We start from the raw sequence: 22,021 nt of genomic DNA on the forward strand, positions 1-22,021 counted from the left end.
GATTTTTGTTACCACTCCTCTAAAACCCCAGAGGTGTGGGCTGTCTTTTCTGCAAGGCACACACTCCTCTAAACCCCAAGATATTGGTTCTTCTCTTCCTCAAAGCACACAGTCACAAAGACCTTTTCAGAGCAAGATTCCTTTTTTTAGTCCTCTGAGTGTCTGGGACATGGAAACTAAGGTGCCAGTGCTCGAGTGCAGTGTGCAGGTGAATTCTTGCTCAAAAGAAAGTCTGGAGTCGATGCATCACTTTACTTTTACTGTAACCCAACCTCTGGCAGCTCTGAAACTCTCAGTTACCTTCAGTTCCCTTCCTACTGTGGAGCACTGGGAGGTCCAGGGCTCTTTCAAACAAAGGGTGGGGAGGGACAGAGGGGACAGCAGGACAGAGGGGACAGCATTGTTCTTAGAGCAGGGCTGCACATCCAACCCAGCACATCCAGATCCTCACCACGTGAAAGACACATTTGGTTCCTTTGGCATTAGTGCAAGTTAGAAAGAAATGGAGAAGGTGATGATGCTTGCTGGGAATTTCCTTAATGCAGATCATTTTTTCAAACCTGCTACGGAGATATCTGGCAATATTTGGGTGATAGTCTGACTTTGGATGCCAGTGGTTTTTTGCTTTGCTTTTTTTTCTGTCTGTGCTTCTTTCTGTCTTTATTTTTTTTTTTTTTTTTTTTGCCATCTTCTCTTTGTTTCAAGGAGCTAAGAAACTGAGGGTAAATTGGGAAACTGTTCCCAGACCAGGAGCAATCACAGAATGGTTTGGGTTGGAAGGGACCTACAAGATCATCTCACTCCAGCCCCCCTGCCATGGCAGGGACACCTTCCACTATCCCAACCTGGCCATGGACACTTCCAAGGATGGGGCAAATAACAGAAGGGGTTTTCTGTCCAAGGCAGAACATCCTGGGACAGACAGCAGTGAATGAGCCCTGCCAAGCCTGTGTGGAGCACTGGGAGTTAGACTCTGTGAGGATCAGGATTAGAGGCAGACCTTAAAAAAACCCCAACCTCATAAACCCAGGGATGTTTTCTCACAGATGAGATAAAGAGGTAACAGAGAAGTGATTTATCTCAGCTTTCTGCATGTCTGAACTGTGAGAATTGCCACTGGGCAATAGCAGGAGAAGGTTTCAGCTGTAGTGGCTCAAGTAGTGAATGTAACTTTCTATGAATGGTGTCTGAGAGGGAGGGCCATCACTGGCAGGGCAGCTCCCAGCTCCAGCTCAGCTCTCTGGCTGCTTTTCAGCTCTGAGTGGTGCTGTGTGCCTGGCACAGCTGGCCAGATGTTGTGTTTGCTCAGGGCAGGCTCTGCAAGGACGGGGGGTGTCAGACTCTGCAAACCTTGACCTGACTGTAGGAATTTCCCTGCCTGGGGTAACTGATGGAGTGGATGGACCTCTGAGGTATCCTGGGGTGGCTGAAAATCCCCCAAATCCCCAGGCACACCCAGAGCAGCCATTTGGTAAAAGTGATGCTGGAGTGGTGCAGAGGTGGCAGTGTGACAGTGAGAGCTGCCTGGAGATGAGGAATCAGTCGTGTAACAGCTTTCCAATCATCCCGGGGAGCAAGACTGAGTCATTAGCTTGCTGCTGTTGTACTAGCCAGACAATTTATTGTTAAATGCTTGTCTGTAAAGAAAAATCTGCTTTTTCTGGGAGCTCTCGATAGCAGTGACATTTACTCAGAGTAAATCTAACACGGATTGGCTCAGAACACTAGAGCTTGACAGACATGACATTTGCTGCTGCCATACTTTAACCAATATTGTGATGATAAGGTCTTGGCTATCCAATGGAATTGATGAAATACAATTTTAAACCTAATGGATAGTCTATTTACCTTTACACTAAGCTGTAAGAAGAAATAAATTAAGGATCTTTTCATGCTTCTTGGTATACACTGGAAAAACCTCATGAATTAAATTTATCCTTATTTCCATTGTCTCCAGACATTAAAAGTACAAGTTAGGGGATTTTTTTTTTTTCTGTCCTTTTTAGGAGTTTGCAAGTCTGTTTCCAGCAGCCTTGGCAGAGTGCAGATTACCCATGATCTTTAAATGCTGTGTGATTGCACCGTGCTGGAAACCACGCAGTGGGAAAGGAGGAAATGAGGAGGTGAGTGGTGACAGCCAGCATGACTTCACTAAGGGAAACCATGGCTGTGACACAGTGACAGCACTGGGGGCTGAGGGACCAGTAACTGGTGTCACCAGCTGCACTTGTGCAGGGTCACTGTCCCATGGCAGCCTTGACTCTGAACAGGACAGAGGCTGGGACACCTGGGGCACGGGTGAGTGTGACACCTGGGGCACAGGGTGGGTGTGACACCTGGGGCACGGATGAGTGTGACACCTGGGGCACAGGGTGGGTGTGACACCTGGGGCACGGATGAGTGTGACACCTGGGGCACAGGGTGGGTGGGACACCTGGGGCACAGGGTGGGTGGGACACCTGGGGCACGAATGGATGGGACACCTGGGGGACGGCTGGATGTGACACCTGGGGCACAGGTGAGTGTGACACCTGGGGGACGGATGGATGGGACACCTGGGGCACAGGGTGGATGGGACACCTGAGGCACAGGGTGGATGTGACACCTGGCGCAGAGATGGATGTGACACCTGGGGCACAGGTGGGTGACACCTGGGGCACAGGGTGGCTGAGGAATGGCTGGATGGTCACACTCAGAGCTGTGCCCAGGGGCTGGCACTGGGACTGGCACTGCTGAGCCACTCTGGTGCTGGGGGCAGGGAGGCTGAGCAGCCTCTGCAGGGACACTGCAGGAACACTTGGGTGCCATCCAAGGGACCTGGACTCGGTTTTGATGCAATATTTGGGAGAATCCAATGAATTGTATGAATTAATTGCCATGCTAGATCAGGGTGGTTTCGGGTGCAGCTCTCAGTGTGAGCTTGGCACCGTGCTTGTGACCCAGGAGGGCACACTGGGATCGTGGATTTGGGTGTGCTGGAGATTGAAACACGGACCCAAGGACAAAAACAAGTGTTTAGGGACTTCAGACCCCTGTGGCTGGCAGGACTGATGTGGCACTGCCTGATGTGGCCAAGCTGGGAGCTGCCAAGCCCACCAGTGCTGAGCAGGGCTGATCCTGAGGATGAGCCGTGGCAAATCCCCAAAAACAACCTCAAAGTCTTCTCCTCACTTAAACCCACCCAAATCCCTCACGTTGAAGGAAACCATGGAATTTTCTTATGGTAATAGTCATAAGAGAATAAAAATCGTGGTGAAAAAGAGGAGGAAAATATCAAGTTGCAATTTCCACTTGAAAAAGAGTGTGCTGGAAAAAAACTTTATAAACATTACTAGCATTTAACATCATTTGGGAATATCTTGCAGGAAATGAAATGATGTATTATTAAAAATATGAAATAGTTTTATTTCCACTAGGAAATGAATGAGTTGCACAAGGATAGTTTTCCATAAATCATTCACGTAATATTTCTATTCTAGCATTAGTCATAAGTTCAATTATCAATAGTGTAGTGTGTCAGGAGTTATGTGTTGATGAGATCTAATTATTTATGGATTTCTTTTGCCGCCTTTTTTTTTTTTTTTAATGTGTTGAAGTAAAGGTTATTGTCCTTCATGGTTTAAGATAATCAAATTACACACACAATGTTGTTGGGAGGAAAAGCAATTACCAGTCATGCACACACAATTAAAATAAGTTTTGAAGCCTTCAGAGAGCTTTAACATTTTATTATTATTTTTAAGTAAGAATATTTTTGTAATAGTTTATAAAACTGCTGGAAAGTCAGAAGCTATTCTTTTTAATGCAAACTGCTGATACATTTATTTTAGTGGCTCTTCCATTTGAATGAATAAAACAGTTTTGGTGAGCAGCAGAGATCTGTTGAATGATTTCAAATTATAAAGGTAAGTATAGAAAGAATTAAGAAAAAAAATGTGTTTTTTTCCTGAATGTATATGTGTTATTTTAAGGCCAATAACTAGTGTTATCTTTGAAACAGTTGAAATTTGGAAAACAACCATAACAGGAACATTTGTTTATAGCTTTAAACCCAATTGTACAAGAATTTCTGGGGAAACCTTTGATCAGGAAGTGGAGAATGGCCTGCTAAAGTTTTAGAAGGTTTGAAATAGCCTTTTTTTTTTTTTTTTTTTTAAATGGAAATATTACAGACTGAGATAACTGAATGGTAATCACTGAATTTTGGGTCACTTTTACCCATCCTTTTTGTGACATTTATGTTAAACCAACCCATGGAAACCCACAGAGCGTTTGTGACTGAGAAGCTGAAGCCAGGAGTTGAAAGAGACCCAGAAATAAGAAGCAGCAGTGGAAAAAAACGAACTTTGAGCTGAGTGCTGGCAGATTGGGATGCAGTGATGGAGGTGATGGTGATGGTGATGGTGATGGTGATGGTGATGGTGATGGTGGCATCCCCGTGGTGAAGGTGTGTGCCCAGTCTTGGCAAACCTGCAGCAGATCAAAGCAAGGCAGGTGTAAAATGTCACTGTGGCACTGCAGAGATGATGGTCTTGACAGCAGCTGCATTAATATTCCTTCAGAATGTTTGAAGAGTGAGTGGCCTACTTGGAAAATCAAAGTAATCTGTTCTTTCCAACTGGGATGCCACCAATTAATAGAGGGTGAGTGAAATTACCACACACAGACTGCTCTTCCTTCTTCTTCTTCTTCTTCCTTAGGCTGCAGATCAGGAGCAAAATTCAGAGCAGAACTCTGTTTAATGGTGCCTTGGCATGTCTTTAGGGCACTTCTTTAGGGTTTAGAGCAAGGTGATCAGCTGGTGAAGGGCCAACTAAACAGAGGAATTGTGTCTTTCAGGAGGAAAAAAATAACAATTACCCGTTTTTCTTTTTCGCAATATAGAATGCAGAATGTTAATGGTGAAAAGATAAGGAACAGGGATGGCTGTAACCAAACCTGATGTTCTTAGGGTGAGGATTATTCCTCTGTGTCCTCCTCTAAGAGAGGCATTCTAACAAATTCAGCCAAGTCTCATGTTTGGCACAAGTTGGGCTCTCAATTGCTGGCAGAGCTCAGTTGGTGTCTAAATGAGAGCACACATTTGAGTTGTTTTTTTTTTTTTTTTTTAATTCCAAAGAGAACTTGATACTAAGATCAGAGTGCCACAGGGAGCAGCCAGCTCAAGAGGAGAAAAACTGGAAATAAATGCTCAGATAGGAACCAGAATCAATGGAAAATCCAAACCTACTCATTTCAAACTTCTCTTTACAAAGGGAAGGGGTGGCAGGGGAGCCTCGTTACTGTATGAAAAATAATGCACTGCTATTGGTTCTGCTTTGTTTATTGCTCCTTACAAGTACTCAGAATGTAAGAGCTGATCTCATTTTTCAGCAATGATTTTGAGGGTTTTATTGGAAAATTAAAAAACTAACAAAAGACCCCTTTTAACTGTAGGAGAAAAACCAAAAAGATAACCAGAACTAGAATCTGCACTTCTTATTCCCATTGTCATGCAATTTTTCCAGGCAAAAGTTTTCCCAAATTGTCTTGTCAGAATGTCCTGGCACAGGAGGGGGGCAGGGGGAGCCTTGATGTTGATATTTTTGGTTTTTTCTCTGCTGTATCATTCCCTGCTTACAGCTGGTGGATAGACTGAGCTTACCAAGGGAATGCTGTGGCAGCTCCCCATAACCCTTGATGTTTTTTAATTTTTATATTTAAAAATCTTGTGTCTGATGGTGAATGGAAATGATGCCAGACAATCAAGGCCAGCTTTAATACACGGGCTCTGGGGCCACAGAAGGAAGTGGTGGGGAAGTGGAACAGTTTTGGAGTTTTCTATTTCAATGTGCAGGGAAAAAAAAACAGGTTTTGTGTTTAGTTTTTCTCTCCACTACTGGGGCTTTCACATCCTGTAATGTCCACAGAGAAATTAGCTGAAGAAATCAGTGCAGCAACATAAGAGAAAACAATATCAAATAATAGAAAGTAGTTGTTTAATCCACTGTTGGGCTCTCCAGGACTGGAGTTACTCTACCTGACCACAGACCTTACTTTCCAGGGGTGATTATCCTCTTCAGGTTACCAGCAGTGGTTCTCAGAGGTAATGACAGGGAAGAAGAATGCCATCAATCATTCCACATTATCCCCATTAAACCTGCTGGCTGATGTAAGGAGAATATTGGGCTCCTTTTGTTTTTTTTTTACTGAGATTCAATTCTAGCACACTTGAAATTGTAAGTATACAATGAGTGGAGAGGAGAGCTGTCCCTAAATCAGATTCTTTCTAGTTTAAATGCTATTTATTCCAAACAAAGCATCTAAAAAACGGTTGAAGTTTTGAAAGTGTCTGCAAGCAGGAGGTAACAATGTTTGGGTTTTTTCTTTTCCCCAAATATTGAAAGATTTTCAGTAGGGGATAAAAGAGAAGAGGCATCTATTACAATATTTTCTAGCAGTCCTGGGGTTAACATTCCTCAGACAAGTGGAGGAAGAGCCAGTCCTGAGCCAGAACAGATTTTGGAAGTTTGAATCTTGCATGAGTCCCAGCTTTGTGAGAATTGCAGATATTTCTGTCCTTGCAGTAACTCCAGCCCTGGAACTGGAGATTCCCCCATGAACACCTGGGAAAAACTTCTGGGCAAGGCTTTGGAGTCTGTGAGAACCAACTGACATAAATCTGGGCTTCCACAGATCCCTTTTTCCTGCTGGCTGGAGTATAACTGAAAATTACATTAAAATTAAAATGCTACTGCTGTGACTTTGAAAGGAATTTTAAGGAATTCTCAAGCAAACCCCAGAGTACACATCATGCATTTGGTTTTGCTGGTCAGATAAATATTTTTGTAATTGTTAATGTTGTAATTTTTTAGGTGAATATCGTAGCTAATAATTGCATGTTAAACTAATGTCCAACATCCAAGTATTTCTGTATTTTTTAAAATTATTTACACACTGGAATAGTCAAAAGGTTAAACAATATTTTCACTCATTCACACATTCTTACATCAGTGGACACACACAAGCATTAGCTCAAAGTTGCCCTTTCACAGTGAAGTGGCAATCACTGAAGATTTTGTGCTATATGATAATTTCTGTTTTGATGGCCAAACTCTGATGAAATTGTTATTTGATCTAACCAGTGATGTTCTGATATGACAATTTATTTACTAATACCTAATAATTTCATTCAAGAAATATGTTGCATTTAATAAAATTTAAAATGCAGCTAGAGCACAAGACTCTAATGATTAATATCCTCTACGTTTCTTTGAGTAGCTTTGCATGGAGTGATGATTTTTCTTTTTACATTTACTGAAATTATTGTCTTGAAACAAAACAGAAAGATTTTCTATCACTTAGACTCCAGAGGTTTAGCTTGTATTGCCAAATCAAAATGAAAAGCAGTTGTTAAGTGGTAAACAGCGTTTAAAAATCACTGGCCTTTTGTCCCCGTGTTTACAGTTAATGCTCAGTCTGAATTTCCTGATGCATTATGGTAATAAAAGATGCACTGCATTTCCTCTAATAGCAGGAGCCTCTGACCCTCTTGGCATCAGGAGAAAATCACAAGTGAAGGTAAACAACATGTGCTCACTGCAGGGTTAGAGTGGAAACTGGGCATGGAAAATCATATTCCAGAGCAGGACTGTCCTTGTGTAAGGCTGGGTGCTGCTGAGCGGCTCACAGGGGCTGAGAGGGGTTTGGGAATGTTCCTTTTTCCCCTTCCAGGAGGACAGAGGGAGTCAGGGAATGCTCAGGGAATGTTGCAATGCCACCGTGGATGAGCTGAAATGCCAGGGCAGGGTGTAGGGACACCCTGGAGCACAGAGCTCTGGCTCCGGGGGGAATATTCTGTGTTGTGCTGCTGTTCACAGCTGATGAAATGGGAATTAACACCTTTTCCCCAGCTGGAAGCACTGGTGAGCATTGTGTTATTGGTCCCTGTCCCCCTCCCTCCTTCAGACCTGGGCTGCTGCACCACATCCCCAAAACCTCTCCTTCCATGGCCCTGGTGGCATCCAGACAAAACCCATAAATCCCTGCAAGAGCCTGAGCATTTTGATGTTGTATTTTTGTCATAAAGGAAGGGTAGCTGTCGTGCCAGAGGCCATTCCTGGGCTCTCCTAATGGGAGCTGAAATTTCTAGTGGTAACAACGTGATGCTTAAGGGAATTCTGTTTCCTTCTACTCCTGTGCTCAGCTTTTGCATTCAGGTATTTTGCAAAGCAGTTTCAGTGCTTGGTTTTCTTGCACAGCAGTCATTTTTGCAGTGTTCACAGGCGATGAAAACAAGCTCCTCGCGAAAAATGAAAAGTAACTTTGCTGATGTTACAAAGTCTGTTGTGTTTGGAACACGTTTTCTCAGAAGTGTTTTAAGTTATCGAAGCACAGATTGGCTCTGTCAAGCAAAGCTCTCACCAAAAAGTCTGTCTGATCATACCTGCAACGTGGATTTGAAAAGCATGTCCTACATAAAGGCTGAAACTGAAAATTTCGGTTGAGTTCCAACTGAAATTGAGCAGAGATTTGGGGGTTCATGGAAGGAGAATCCATCAGGGATTTCTAAGAGAGCAGTGTCTGGCACATGAAGCTTTTCCCAGGTACCACTGAATGCTGGCACCGTGCCCTTACACCACTCCTGGCAACTCCCTTGAGTTTCTCTTTTTGTTTTTACTACAAAAATCTGTTCTTGGGCTGCTTTGAACAAACCCAGCCTCACCTGGAGCAGAATTGTGCAAAGATTGTCCCAAGCTGCAGAGGTGCCTGCTGCACATGGGTGAAATCCTGCACAAGGCAGCAGCGACCTCAGGATGCTCCACATCTCTGTGACCATGGGAATCTGAGGGCACAGGTACCAAATAAACACCTGGTGATGCTTTTTCAACAGGGAGAGGCTCCAACAGCTGATGCTGACCTGCACAGAGGTGTTGGGGATTTTTGCAGCCTTCAAGGAAGGACATAGTAATGACATAAAGTGAATGCCCAGGGCTTCAGATGTTTTATTTTCTGCTCTTCCCAGAAAAATGGGTTATAAATATGCATCAAGAGTCTCCATACTTCAAAGTTTAGACTGCAATAATTAATTTTACACTTTCTCTTTTTTTCCTCCCATTTTCTCTTATCCACTAAGTTCAGAGGTTTTTGGCCTAGCAAATCATCCAGGACCTATTATTTTTAGAGTTGCCAAGTCTGGAAAATACTCATGATCCTGGGAAATGTTGTCTGTGTGTTTATAATTCAGGAGCTATAGGGAATTTGTTGTCCTTCAGCAAGCTTTGCAGTAAGCCTCCTATGTAATTTTGGAGTATGATACTGATTACTTTGGGAACCTCTTCAGTTTGGCAGGAGCAGTGAAGCTTGTGCTTTGAACATGAAATCAGCTTTCATGTGTTTGGAGGGTCTGTCTTCACTGTTGAAATTTGTTGTGAAAAGGTATCCAAAGCAGAGAAATTTTTTTGAGTGTTTTTCTTTTTTTTTTTTTTTTTTTTTTTTTTTGCTTCCTTCATGTTAGACATTGTGTGTTTAATTACAAAATAAAACTACAGGACAAAATTATAATAATTTCACTGCAGGCTAAGCTGCATTAGTGGGATGGCTTTGGGGGTGAATTTGTTCATTTTAAACAGAAGAACAATTCTTAACCCCTAGGGAAGCTCACCTGAGGATTCACAGAGGCCAAACTAAAGATTGTCCTGATCCTTTCCCAGCAGTGGTCACCACTCCAGGTTTGGGGATTTTGGCTGATGAGAGGAATTCTGGAAAATGGAGATCACTGTGCCATCAAACCCTTGATAAATTGAACTCTGGTATTGACTGAGGTGAGTGTGAGCTAAGTGGGGAGATTTGATTCTGCCTCTGTAAGATCCAGAATTGGGGACAAACTTCATGGTGCTGATGGATCTGTTTAGAACCCCTGAGTTTTAGGGAGCTGACAGAGAAAAATGGAGACCCCCAACAGCTACAGCTGTGGTGAAATCTTCCCTTTGTGAGGAAAACTTCTCCTCTCCTTTTGGTTGTGGTATGGTGACTTCATGGAGTGGATTTTTGAATTGTTCTGCACCCACCTGCCATCAGCTGCAGAATTCCTGCACCAAGAGCCCTGCCCAGCCCCTCTGCCTCAATTCCTTTGAGGAAATGCCTTGGAAGAGTTGATTGGTTCTCCATCATCTTCCAGCACATTTATTTGCTGCCTCTTGGTTCTGAGTGTTGAGTGGATGGATTGAATTCACTGAAGGCACAGCTGCTGAACCTTTATCAGGTGCCAGATCGTTTTCAGGGCAGAAGGATTTCTTTTTAAAATATATAGTCAACTAACCAGAACTGTTTCCAAACTGCAGAACTTGTAGCATCTGACTGTTTCTGTTCAGCTGGTAATTTAATTAAGAGTTGAATACTTGTATAAAATAACTTGTGAAATTATATTTAGCAATAGTGCTTTAATTAGTAAAAATTATGTTCTTGAGAATAATTATTTAGCAATATTTTGAGTTTAATTAACAGTTACATTATTCCAACTTTTATGCTATAATAATTAATACGTTACTAATTCTGTTGGCGCAATTAGAAGAAACTAATTGCTTGAAATTTTTATATCTATAAAAAGGTTAAATTAATTAAGATTACCATTAGAATAATTTGTAGAAGATTTTTGGTAACTAATATTCTGCTTATTTTCCTCGGTGTAAAAAAAAAAAAAAAAAAAAAAAAAAAAAAAGAGAAGAATTTATTAAGAGATAATCAATTCCTGAGATGCTGCAGACAGAAAATATTGATAACTGAATGCAAGCACATTATTGTGCTGGTTTTGGCTGGGGCAGAGTTGTTCTTCACAGTTGCTGGTATGGGCTTGGGGAGGTAGAAACAGTTTTGAAAGGAATTTATTCTCCAGGACTTCATGCAGCATCTCATGGGCAATGTGGATATTTCACATAATGAGAGTGGAGATGGGGTAATATCTGTTAAACTTGTGAGGGAACAGGCCACTAAAATTCAGGATCTATTTGCTGTGACCCCACAGATGAAAAGGATGCCCAGTGCATCTTCTGTACAGGGGCTGTGCCACACACAAAGCACAGACAGAAAGTGGTGTCGACTTTGTGCAGTCTTGCCTTTCTCTCCTTTAATGTTTCTGAGCTCAAAGGAAACACTGAAAATGAGTTTTGTGATGAGCTAATGACAAGGCAGTGTAAGAGAGAGGGCTCTGCTGGAGTTCAAAGAATCACAGAGTACTTGATGTTGGAAATGACTTCACCTGGATGGCAGCCCAGTTTAAACCCACCCAGTTTAAAGTGATGAGCATTTTTATGATCTGTGGGCTGCTAGGTTTGTTTTTTGGATCCACTCTGTCAAGTGGAGAAATAGAAGCAAAGGGGGTTCATTTTTTTTTTTCCCATATAGTGCCAATATTTTATTCTTTAATTACCCTGGAGCAGAAGGGGTCAGTGGATGCTCACAAGTTGGCCACTACAGCAGGGGCACTGTCAGCCTGCTAGGGTTCCTGGTTTTAACCTGCAAATAGGAAGATGTAGATGCCATTCTCTCACTTTTAAATCCTAAATTTATTAAGCAGCATGGATTTGAACTGATAGGGAGCTGCAGCACTAATGCTGTGGTTTGATGCATTAAACTCTTCCTCAGAAACCTGGGATCACGTTCAGTTGAGCCAGGAATAGCAGTTTGCAAATCCCCACCTTTTGTCCAAAAAGATTCTCAGTGTGTGCATTCACATACAGCCCGAGCTGAAAAATAAATACGTCCAGAGTTTTCAGCCCAATTTATATGATTAGATCTTCTATTAAATCCTGGAAAAAGCAAGGAGGTGCAGGTGCATCACCATGGCTGTGTGTGATCCTTGGTTACCTGCTGCTGTTCTGCATTTCAGTTCAGGATTCTTTTTTTAGGGTCCTCCTCTCTCCTTTCTTACCTTATAACCATCCACTCATGGTATGGTTTGTTTGCCAAAGTTCCTTTTCCTCTGAATTTTAGCTCAGCTAGAAATCAAGAGTGGAGGTTGTGGTTACTTCTGTCCTGCTCTCACCATTTGTGATGTAATAAAATAAAATGTTGGTAGTGCAGGTTTTTCTGAACTCTGAGGAAGGTTTTGTTCCTCTGAGCAGGCTCTGTGGGTATTTTTATATGGATTAAAAGCTGTGCTCTCTCCATTTCCCATGCATGTCTGGGTGTCCCATGGGTGCCCCATGCCAGGGATGGGATCTCACCCTGGTTTCAGCAGTGGCAGCCTGAGGTGGGGGATCTGTGCTGATCAATAAAACATTCTGAGCACTTTTCCTCTTGACAGGGGGATTAGAGAGCTTCAACCATCCCGATGAGTTTGTTCCCTTCCAGGGGACTCAGAGTGTTTGATTTTGTGACAAGGAGCCACCATCACTGGGAAGGGTTTTGGGAAGGCTAATGAGGAAATTTTTCTGATGTTAGCCAGGCTTATTTTTGTCTGAAATTCTTGCAGGAATTTGTTTGGTTTTGCTTCTTGGTTGTTGGTGTTTTGAGGTGCTTCTTTGTTCTGTTTATTTTCTTGTTGTAAGCTCTAGCCTTTATTGAAAAAGCCATGAACGGACATTAAAAAAAAAACCACCACAAAACCTGTGCATGCCAAAAAGATGTTTTTTCTCTTACTGCAAATTTAGCTGATAGTAGTGGGAAAGCTCCTAAATTTACTCATATTCTTCCTGTATCTACAAATACACCTAATTATTGTTATTTTTAACTATCTCCAAGTATCCCTGGATAATTTTAAAATGTATTATTGTATAATTTAAAGCTCCACTGTTCTCAAAGCATCAGAGCACAACTTTTTGAACTGGTTGAGCTGAATTCCACTATAATGTCCATAATAGAGGAGGAAAAAATGAGGTAATAGCAAAGGTGATGGAGCCATTTTCTGTTCCTGAAATATGTCAGCTTAGAAGAATAGAATACTTTCTTCTTACTCTGAATAACTGCTAATATCCAGGCCACTGCTCGTCATTTGATTAAAAAAAAAAAAATAAAAGAAATACCTGGTACAGTTACAATTTTAAAAGACTTGGGTGCTGTACTTATTACTTTTTTTTTTACTCTATTCTCCATAGCAAATAAATGAATTTCTCCTTTTCTGGCATAATTCAAATGGATATCTGAATATCAGACTATAGACCCATTTGTAAATTCTCTTTCTGGTACTGATGTGCCCTGTTTACATACAAAAACTTTTCTGCATATGCAGTATCTTTTATTCAGAATACTTTACACATATAGAACTATGTCTGGTGATTTTTGCTATTACATGACATTTATCATCTCATAGTTTCTTTAGTGAAATGCCAAGAAAATGAAAAAAAAGCAGAAATATTTGCATTGAACGACTTCCAGCAAGCACATTTTGTTCCCTGGTAGGTGTTTCTAATGGGGTGGCCATATAGATTTATATTGCTACATCAGATCATGAAATTTCTAAGACTTCATTATGTGAAGAGAGCTGTGATTCATGCTGGCAATTCACAGAGAAATATAAAGCAGGGCAGAGCAATGAGCTCTCAGGTTGCTGATGGCTCTTCAGTGCTCTTCCAATTGCACAGAAATTTACTTCTCTGCTTTCTCCTGGCACCAAATTCTGCAGGTCTGTAAACACTCAATAGCAACAGGTGAGTGGAAAGCAGATTTGTGTGTCCCTCTAAATGCTCCTTGGTTTAATTTAAGTGTGTACACACTATTTGTGTTCCATCAACGGCAATAACACAAAGGTGTTTTGGAAATTAAACAATTGTTTCATGATTCTGACCCTTTTTATTTTTTTTTTTTTCTGGGAATTCAGTTACACATTAATTGGTAGAATTAAAATCAGCAGTCAGGTCACTCCTTTTCCATGTTTTCCTATCCCTCTGAACACTCAGAACTTCTGGGAGTAAAATTTAACATCTCTTGCCGTGTATTTAGATGCTGTCAAGGATTTAAGAGGATTTAGGATTGGTACTGCTACCTCACTATGCCCTTTAAATGTGTCCTTTCACAGAAGGAATTCCTGCTTTTTTATTGCCTCTGTGTCTTACACAAAGCATGCCAAAATACCATCAGGAAGTTAGGATTATTATAAAATTCAGCTTATTTAGAAGATAAACTGTGGAAGTACTCTCTGCAGTCCCACCAATGGTAAGAATTTAGAGTTAACGTGGGGTTTTTTTTAGAGTTTCATTGTGCTGAGAGTCACTTCCCACTGGATGGCACTATTTAATAAATTATACTGGGGAAGGCGATTGCTACAACGAGCAAACTTTAGAGGACAATGAGGAAGTGATATTTGGGATTGTTAAATGTTTTCTGTCTCTCATGCAGTGAGCACATGGGATGGGCACTGGGGTTATTGCAGCAGCACGAGTTTTACACCCAGGAAGGAGCTGCCACCAAAGCTTTGGGTGTTTTATCAAGGTCCTCATCCTGACCTTTGCTAAAGGATAGCATTTCTAAAAGCAAAAGTATTCCTTCTTTTTCTCACATCAGGAGAAAATGATTTTAATGCAAGGCTTAGTGGTCATACATATTGTTGAGGTCTGTTTCTATTTTTGCTGCTTGATATAAAATATCAGCAGTAACCATTCTGTAAGTTATCAGGGTTCTTGTGTTTCCATTTTCATATCAGGACTGTAACAGAAAACCTGGTGTACAAACTTGGGCAATTCACAGCAGAAAGACTCCAGATAAAAATGAAATTAAATCAGTGTATTTTGCTAGAAAGTAAGAATGCAGGAATGTTCTTTTCCAGTTTTTGAAAGCTGATTGAAAACATTGCTTAGCCCACAGATAGGTAACACTGAATTTTGTGTATAAAAATCAAATGAATTTTTAAAGAAACAACTCAAGGACACATCAAACTTCATTGACAGGCAGTCAAGAAATAAACATTCAGTAAACAAATTAAAGAAAGGCATCTATCCCAGAATAATAATACAGCGGGGATGTGCAGAGACACAGGCAGCAGGAAAACAGCACAGGCTCTGCTTTCTTTTCTTGCCTGATTTTTCAGTGGCCACAAAAATTCTGCTGAGAGGTGTGAAGCATTTCTACAGGAAAAAAACAGTGGTTTTTCACATTTTCACAGTGGTTTTCCAGATTTTCACAGTGGTTTTTCTATTTTCAAGTGGTGCTGAAGTTGAAAATAATCAGGACCCGTGTTTTGCTGTGTTTTGCTGTGAACATTCCCCACGTTTGTTGTGCTGTTCATCAAGTGACCACAACCCCAGCTCTGTGTCTGTAACAACAGCATCTCTGTCTGGAACTGGGACTGTGAGCAGAGCCTGTCACAGGAGCTGGGGACTGTCACCAGCCATGGATTCAGAACCTGTGAGAGGCACCAGCCATGGATTCAGCACCTGTGAGAGTCACCAGCCATGGATTCAGCACCTGCAGAGAGCCACCAGCCATGGATTCAGATGCAAAGAAGCCACCAGCCATGGATTCAGAACCTGGAAAGAGCCACCAGCCATGGATTCAGAACCTGTGAGAGCCACCAGCCATGGATTCAGAACCTGTGAGAGTCACCAGCTATGGATTCAGCACCTGTGAGAGTCACCAGCTATGGATTCAGAACCTGTGAGAGTCACCAGCCATGGATTCAGAACCTGGAAAGAGTCACCAGCCATGGATTCAGCACCTGTGAGAGTCACCAGCCACGGATTCAGAACCTGCAGAGAGTCACCAGCCATGGATTCAGCACCTGTGAGAGTCACCAGCCATGGATTCAGAACCTGGAAAGAGTCACCAGCCATGAATTCAGAACCTGGAAAGAGTCACCAGCCATGGATTCAGAACCTGCAGAGAGTCACCAGCCATGCATTCAGCACTCTCAGTGCTGTTCCAGTCGTGTTCCTCGGTGCAAAGGAAAATAACTGAACAAGTCATGATGCTTTGCCGTGTTTTACTCAGTGCACAGAGATTTGATCTTTAGTTTCCCTTCAGCAACAACTTCATTGCTGCGTTGTGGAGGTGTCACAGTGAGAATTCCTATGGAGAATTATCAGCTCTGGGAAATAACTCTCAGGCATTTAAGTTTCCATCCTCTGCAGCTGATGGGAGCACAGGGATTCCTTCTGGAAGTGAAGAATAGTGTCCAACACGGGACAGCAAGAAATGAGACTCAGGGCTGGCTTGGTTTTTGTTGTTGTTCTGCTTCCTTCATCTCAGAACAGGCTGTGGTGTTTCCTTTATACAACTTCTCACCTTCTGATTTTAGAGCCTGGCAAGAGAAATCAGATGACCTTTAAAAAGCAAAAAGCTGTTCTCCAAGCATCTGAGACTGAAGGCTCTTGGACTCAAGCTCTGCAGTGAAGTCAATTTTCTTGTTATTAAACCACTGATACATTTACAGTGTGGCTACTTACATCATCTGACATTTTGACACCAGTCTGAGAGGAACCCTGTTCTGCTAAATCGGGATGTTATTTCTGATAAAGTCAGTTCAACTCCAATTTCTTCTTTTAAACCCTGCTAAGTCCGTTCCAATAGGGAAAAAGTTTAAAAATAAAGGATAAAGTCCTTGCTAACACACTAAACAAGCTCTCAGTATATTTATTCAGCTCTTTGTTTGGGGAATTTCAGCCTCAGCTGAAGCCTCTATGCTGCCATGGTGTGGCTCATTCTGTTTGCATTAAAAATAGCAGAAAAATATATTCATGTTTGTTTACAGTGAAGAAATAAAATAAAACATGTAATGTTTTATACATGTAAAATTTGAGTTTAAGGTAATGCAGTTTACTCCTTTAGAAAACCTCTCCTGTAACTTTTTTTTATGCTGCCAGTTGGGCAGTTCCACACTTGCTGCTTTTCCAGTTCTGGTGCTTTCTGGACCACTCTGTAATGACATAAATGCAACATTGGGCTGAGTTAAAATTGCAGATTTTTGTCCTGATCACTGGCTGGAGTCACCTCTGCTGCTCCAGTGTTCAGTCTTTACCAGGTTTTTTGCTCAATATTTGTGAAAACACATTTTCCACCTTAGCAGGTAGTGGCTCAGGGAGTTTTTCTTTTCCTAATTGTTACACTCTGAGTGATCCCTTCACGGAATTGGTTTCTATTATGTTTACTTCGACCTTTTAATATTAGTTTTGGCCTTTGTTCTTTGTGCCATCACTGATAATTGGCTCTCAAATACGAATCCTTATTTTCAGTTCAGCCAGTCCTTCAGGCCAGATTTGTGGCAACAGCAGGAAGTTTTTGAGAGTTGTAGGAGTTTTTAATGCACTCACAGGCGCTGTACTACAGTGCCACTTTTTAATATTAATTTATGGATTTCAGGAAGATCAGTGCTGATCTCCCCTAGAATTCAGCAAGGATAAGTGCCTGCTCAGACAGAGCTGGGAATTGGAGATGGAAGAGGCTTAGCAAGACATTTGCTATCCAGCCTGCCTCTATTTCCATGTAGTTATTCAGAAATGCACTCCTCCAGCATTTCAGATAAATACTTTTTTATTCAGTGGATCTTGCTGGAGTAAATCTGGCAATTCATAAGGCGGAGCAAGAAGCCTAAATCTAAATTAACTGTAACCTGGTGCCTGTCTTTGTGGAATAGGCAGTTATTGATTATCTATACATCAGGTAAGTCTCTAAAGCCAGGAAGTAATTTTATTATGTCTCAAAGCATGCATTTAAGAAGTTATTAAAAGTTTATTCAATCCTGTGGTGAATGATCTGTGTTTAGCTACTACTCTGTCTTAATAACTACTTTGTTTAAATATCTCATACTGGGGAATTTTAAGTACAGCATAATGCAATTTATTTTTTCTTACATTTTCTAATTCCACTGGGGTGACTTTACACCATTATGAAGAAATTAATCTGTGACTTTCTTTGTTCAGTGTTTCAAAACCATTTCAGACATGTCTGTTATGGCCTCACACTTCATATTTATCCATTTCACGCTCTGAGCATCTTGTGTTTTATGCATTTTAGAAGGAATCACCATGGGACTGCAGGCAAATTCAGGTGCTTCATAATTAAAACGTTCCTGGACAATTTCTCCAGTGATTAAGGACTTGGGTGTTTTATATTTTTATAAGGAAATCAGTGAAATTCAGCAGTAAATTGATTTGGCTTCCTTTGTGAAAAGTCATTCAAAGACCATGGAAAGGGAGTGCTATTGCTGGGCTTCTCCAAATTTTGGTTTGCACAAATTTCATAGGGAAACTCACTCAAGAGATGGGTGAATAATGAAAGCAAGGGCAGAGGTCAGCCTGGAGCTGGCTGGGCAGTTTTGTTTTCCTGTTGTTCCAGATTAAATGCAGAGTTTATGCTGAAGTGTCTCACACTTTTAGTCTGTAGTGCAAATTAAGGTAGACAAACCATAGACTGGACATTTATTAATTGAATTTTGTGCCTTTCCTCCCTGGTTTTAGTGCTGCTAAGCATGGAAATAAATGCTTCTGGTCATATGTCCAAGGTAAGATTAGTTCTCCCAACCTCTCCTCATTATTGTACTATTTAGATGTAATTGTGAATTTGTTTTTCTGCATTTTGTATACGATAATGTTTCCTCTTTTCAATATTCAGTGTCAGAATTGCCTTTATAGAAACCTTGTAAGGTGTATTTTGGAGAAAGACTAGATACAGTATTTTCCTGTGTATTTTACAATGTGTTGCAAAACTCAGACACGCAATTTTTGACAGACTTTTACTCTCCTTCCAGGTCTTTCCATCCTGCAAGGGCAGTAAGTTCAGTGGCAGCCAGTCAGTTCTCCACTGTATAAAGTGCTTGGGACATGCTGGGAGATAATTGTGCAGGTAAGAGCTTGGTGTAAAGGATATTTTCAAATACCACATATAGCATCCCTGCAGTTTGTTGTTTGATTCTCTCAAAACCCAAGGGGATTTAAATTCACAAGCTTTTCTAGCTCTCACTTCTTCTGCAGAACTCCCAAGTGAATGCTGGATGAGGGTTCATATTTCATTCCTTGGAGTGAAGAGCACAGAGAACAGTTTATCTGGACCAAGGTTTGGCTTTTGGAGTCAATTTGCATGGGTGATCCTTGAGTTTGTGCAGAAATCATGGGTTTCCAAAATCATGAGTTTCCAAAATCATGGGTTTCTTGGAGAAGATGGAATTGCCCATTGCCCTGGTAAAGAACCCTTAACGAGGAAAACAACAAAATAAAAATAGTTGAATGCTTAGAAACGAATTCTCCTCCTCAAATAATTCTAAAAATGAAATAAACTTTTGAAACAAGGGAAGATTTATCTTGCTTCCTCCTGACAATGTTTTATAGGAACAGGGATGGCATCTGAGTGGTTCAGAGTACTCCAGAGTGGGACACAATAAGCAAAGGAATGTTTGGAATGTTGGCTGCTATGAGCTCAAACAGATGGGGCTGGTCCTGTCCAAAATGTCACTTTGCTGTTGTCTAACACAAATTCAGGATATATTCTTGGCTTTCACCTTCAATGACATTCTTTGATTGAAATTATCAGCAGTTCTTTAATGCACAGGAAGGTCAAGTGTTTCCAAAAGAGAATAAAGTGCAGATCTTGTGAAAAATTCAATAAATAACTTTGAAGGTGAAGCTTTTCTTTGGATTTCTTAAAAGCTAAGTTTTGAATCTGATTTAACACCTCAATTTCTAATATCCATTCCAGAAGATCTGTTTTCCCACTTCCACTGCATTAGATAATGATTTTATCTGTGCTAATTGTGATCCTCGAGGGTGCATAACCCAACAGGAGCTGTCTGCTTTACTGCAAACAAAAGGTGGGATCATTTCTTCCTGGTTGCCTCGTGGGTTTGTATTTCTGCAAGGCTGTGACTGAATGTCTGCACTTGCAGCTCCCTGCAGGTAAATGAAATCTCCTGCAGGTGCCACACAAGCCCTGACATGTGACAGCCCAACAGGAATATTTCCTAGAGTCCATGCTAACATAAGAATGATTTGTGAAAATATGGCCACCACAAATATTACCAGCTTTATCAGTTGTTTAATTTACATTCGTTTTCCCCCCGCTGAGCAATATATAAATATTCATGGTGCTATCAGATTAGTTTGCACTTTGAGAAGTTATCAGAGATGAGAGAAAGAAATATGGCATAAATATTTAAATTCTTCTAAGTATGTAGTTCTTTTGAATCCCTGATGATAGTCACAGTGACATTATGAGAAGAAAAAAAACTTTTATAACAAATTTCATTCGTGGGAGTAGTCACCAGTGAAGTTGAAAAGTATTTATTATGCAACTCTTTGTGAATCCAGTGGAATTGTTACCTCGTAGGTCTTTTTCTTGGTTGCATGTGTTTGATCAATATTGGCTGAACTATGGCTAAGCTTTGAGGGAAATAAATGAGTTGTTAATGAGATGGTCATTGCCCCTGGTGCACATTGCTGAGAACCATGGGAGCGATTTTCATTTTCCACACTTGGGAAAGAAGCACTGAGCAGGAGAAAGTTATGGGAGCAAAACACACAATTAACCCCAGGGAAGGGGGGAGTGGCATTAATTTCAGTCTCGTAGGTAGCAGCCATTGAAGCCAGTGTGAAATTTGGAGGGTTTATCTGCATTATTGGATGAGGCTGAGCCCTGTTTCTGCTGCATTAACCTCGAACCTGGAAGTGTGGGAAAGAATCGAGATGTGTTTTATAGCTGGAACTCCATTCCTCACCTTCCCACTCCGAAGAATATTCGTTTGAACTGACTGAAGTTTTGTTTTTTATTCAAAGCCAATGCACTTCTCTCAGAATACTTCATCTTTTCAAGTTAGTCAAATATGTGAATGTTTGAAATAATTTGTTTTTTGTCTAAAAATATTTGAGAAATTCAGTGCAACCTTTCAGTATCTCAGATATTTTCCCCCTAAGGTTACCAGTTTATGCAAAAATCTGAAAGTGATTTCTGGATGATTAAGTGTCCCAGCTATTTTTGTGGAGTTTGAGATATAAAGAAACTCTCAGCTTAATACTTTAAACAGTTTTAGACTCTGCTATTAATTAGTGCAATTTTTTCTAGTTTGTGTCTGTTGAAGATTGCTTCTAATATTTTAACTTTTAATTGATAAGAAATTTCTTCATTGGTTTTATTTGAATTTTTAATTGGTTTAATTATTGCGATTTTAATAAGGACTTGGCAATAAGGATTAGAGACAATTAATATTTGACAGATGGGTGTCACAGTGATCAGTATGCAAGAAATACCTGGGCAGATAAAGAGAATCTTGTCACATTTAAGCTTCTGCACAGCCTCACTTTGCATAAACAGATAGCAAACATGAGAAATCTTACAGGAAGTTTGCTGAGGCAAGACATTATTCCTTGCCAAGAAGCACCATTTGATATTTTATAATTACAATACCAAGCTTGGTTATGTCACCTTGTGGGAGACGTTTTGTCATCATCCTCGTCATTACTATTTGTGTGTCTCTGCATGCAGGATAAAATGTAAAGCTTTAGCTCTAACAGGTTTTGATGTGACACCAGTTTTTTGCAGGATATAAATGAATTTTGTATTCCTGCTCTATCTGTTCTCAACACTCCCAAACAGCCAGGCAGTAACAGCAATGCTCTTGGCTTCCTTTTTATTGAAGAAACTGTACAGTGTTTTCTTTTGCCACCTCAATGTTATGAAGACCTTCCCCTGAGTTTTGGGAGGAAAGGATTCTTATTGCAGTAATTGGGTAGTCTATGACAACTTGCTGTAATTTCTTTATTAATAATGTTTCTTAATATGGAAAAATGACATGTTGGTGTGTTTGAATTCAGCTGCCCTGACAAAGCTAATTGCTCCTCGAGATGCCATCCTGGGATGTGCTGGGAGTGTGAAAAAGAACAACTGCTGACTTCAGTAACTTATTTTCCCAGCAATTTAACATTTTTCACATAATTAGCCCTGGTGTTCTTCTTGGATTAACAGATCCACTAATAACATTGTGCTTTCAAAGCTGCAAAGAACATAATGCAGAGCATATTCAAGGGGTGCCAGCTCATTACACTGACAGGTTGGGTAAGTACAACACACTTACCCTTTAACCTTCACAAATGCTTAAATACATTTCAAATACAGCCTTGAGCGTAGA

At 40.9% G+C, this 22,021-nt stretch overlaps 1 long non-coding RNA gene across 1 annotated transcript in view; it reads left to right on the forward strand.

Moving 5' to 3' along the window:
- Positions 1 to 22,021, forward strand: part of LOC148222129 (uncharacterized) — a 135,017-nt gene that overhangs the window by 102,654 nt on the left and 10,342 nt on the right. The window contains exons 4-7 of the long non-coding RNA XR_015806669.1: positions 2,007 to 2,123; positions 18,366 to 18,409; positions 18,656 to 18,750; positions 18,879 to 18,960. This is a non-coding gene — a long non-coding RNA (uncharacterized LOC148222129). The remainder of the gene's footprint in view (positions 1 to 2,006; positions 2,124 to 18,365; positions 18,410 to 18,655; positions 18,751 to 18,878; positions 18,961 to 22,021) is intronic.

Source organism: Sturnus vulgaris, chromosome 14 (genome assembly GCF_052056855.1).
Source record: "Sturnus vulgaris isolate bStuVul1 chromosome 14, bStuVul1.hap1, whole genome shotgun sequence".
Taxonomy (NCBI): domain Eukaryota; kingdom Metazoa; phylum Chordata; class Aves; order Passeriformes; family Sturnidae; genus Sturnus; species Sturnus vulgaris.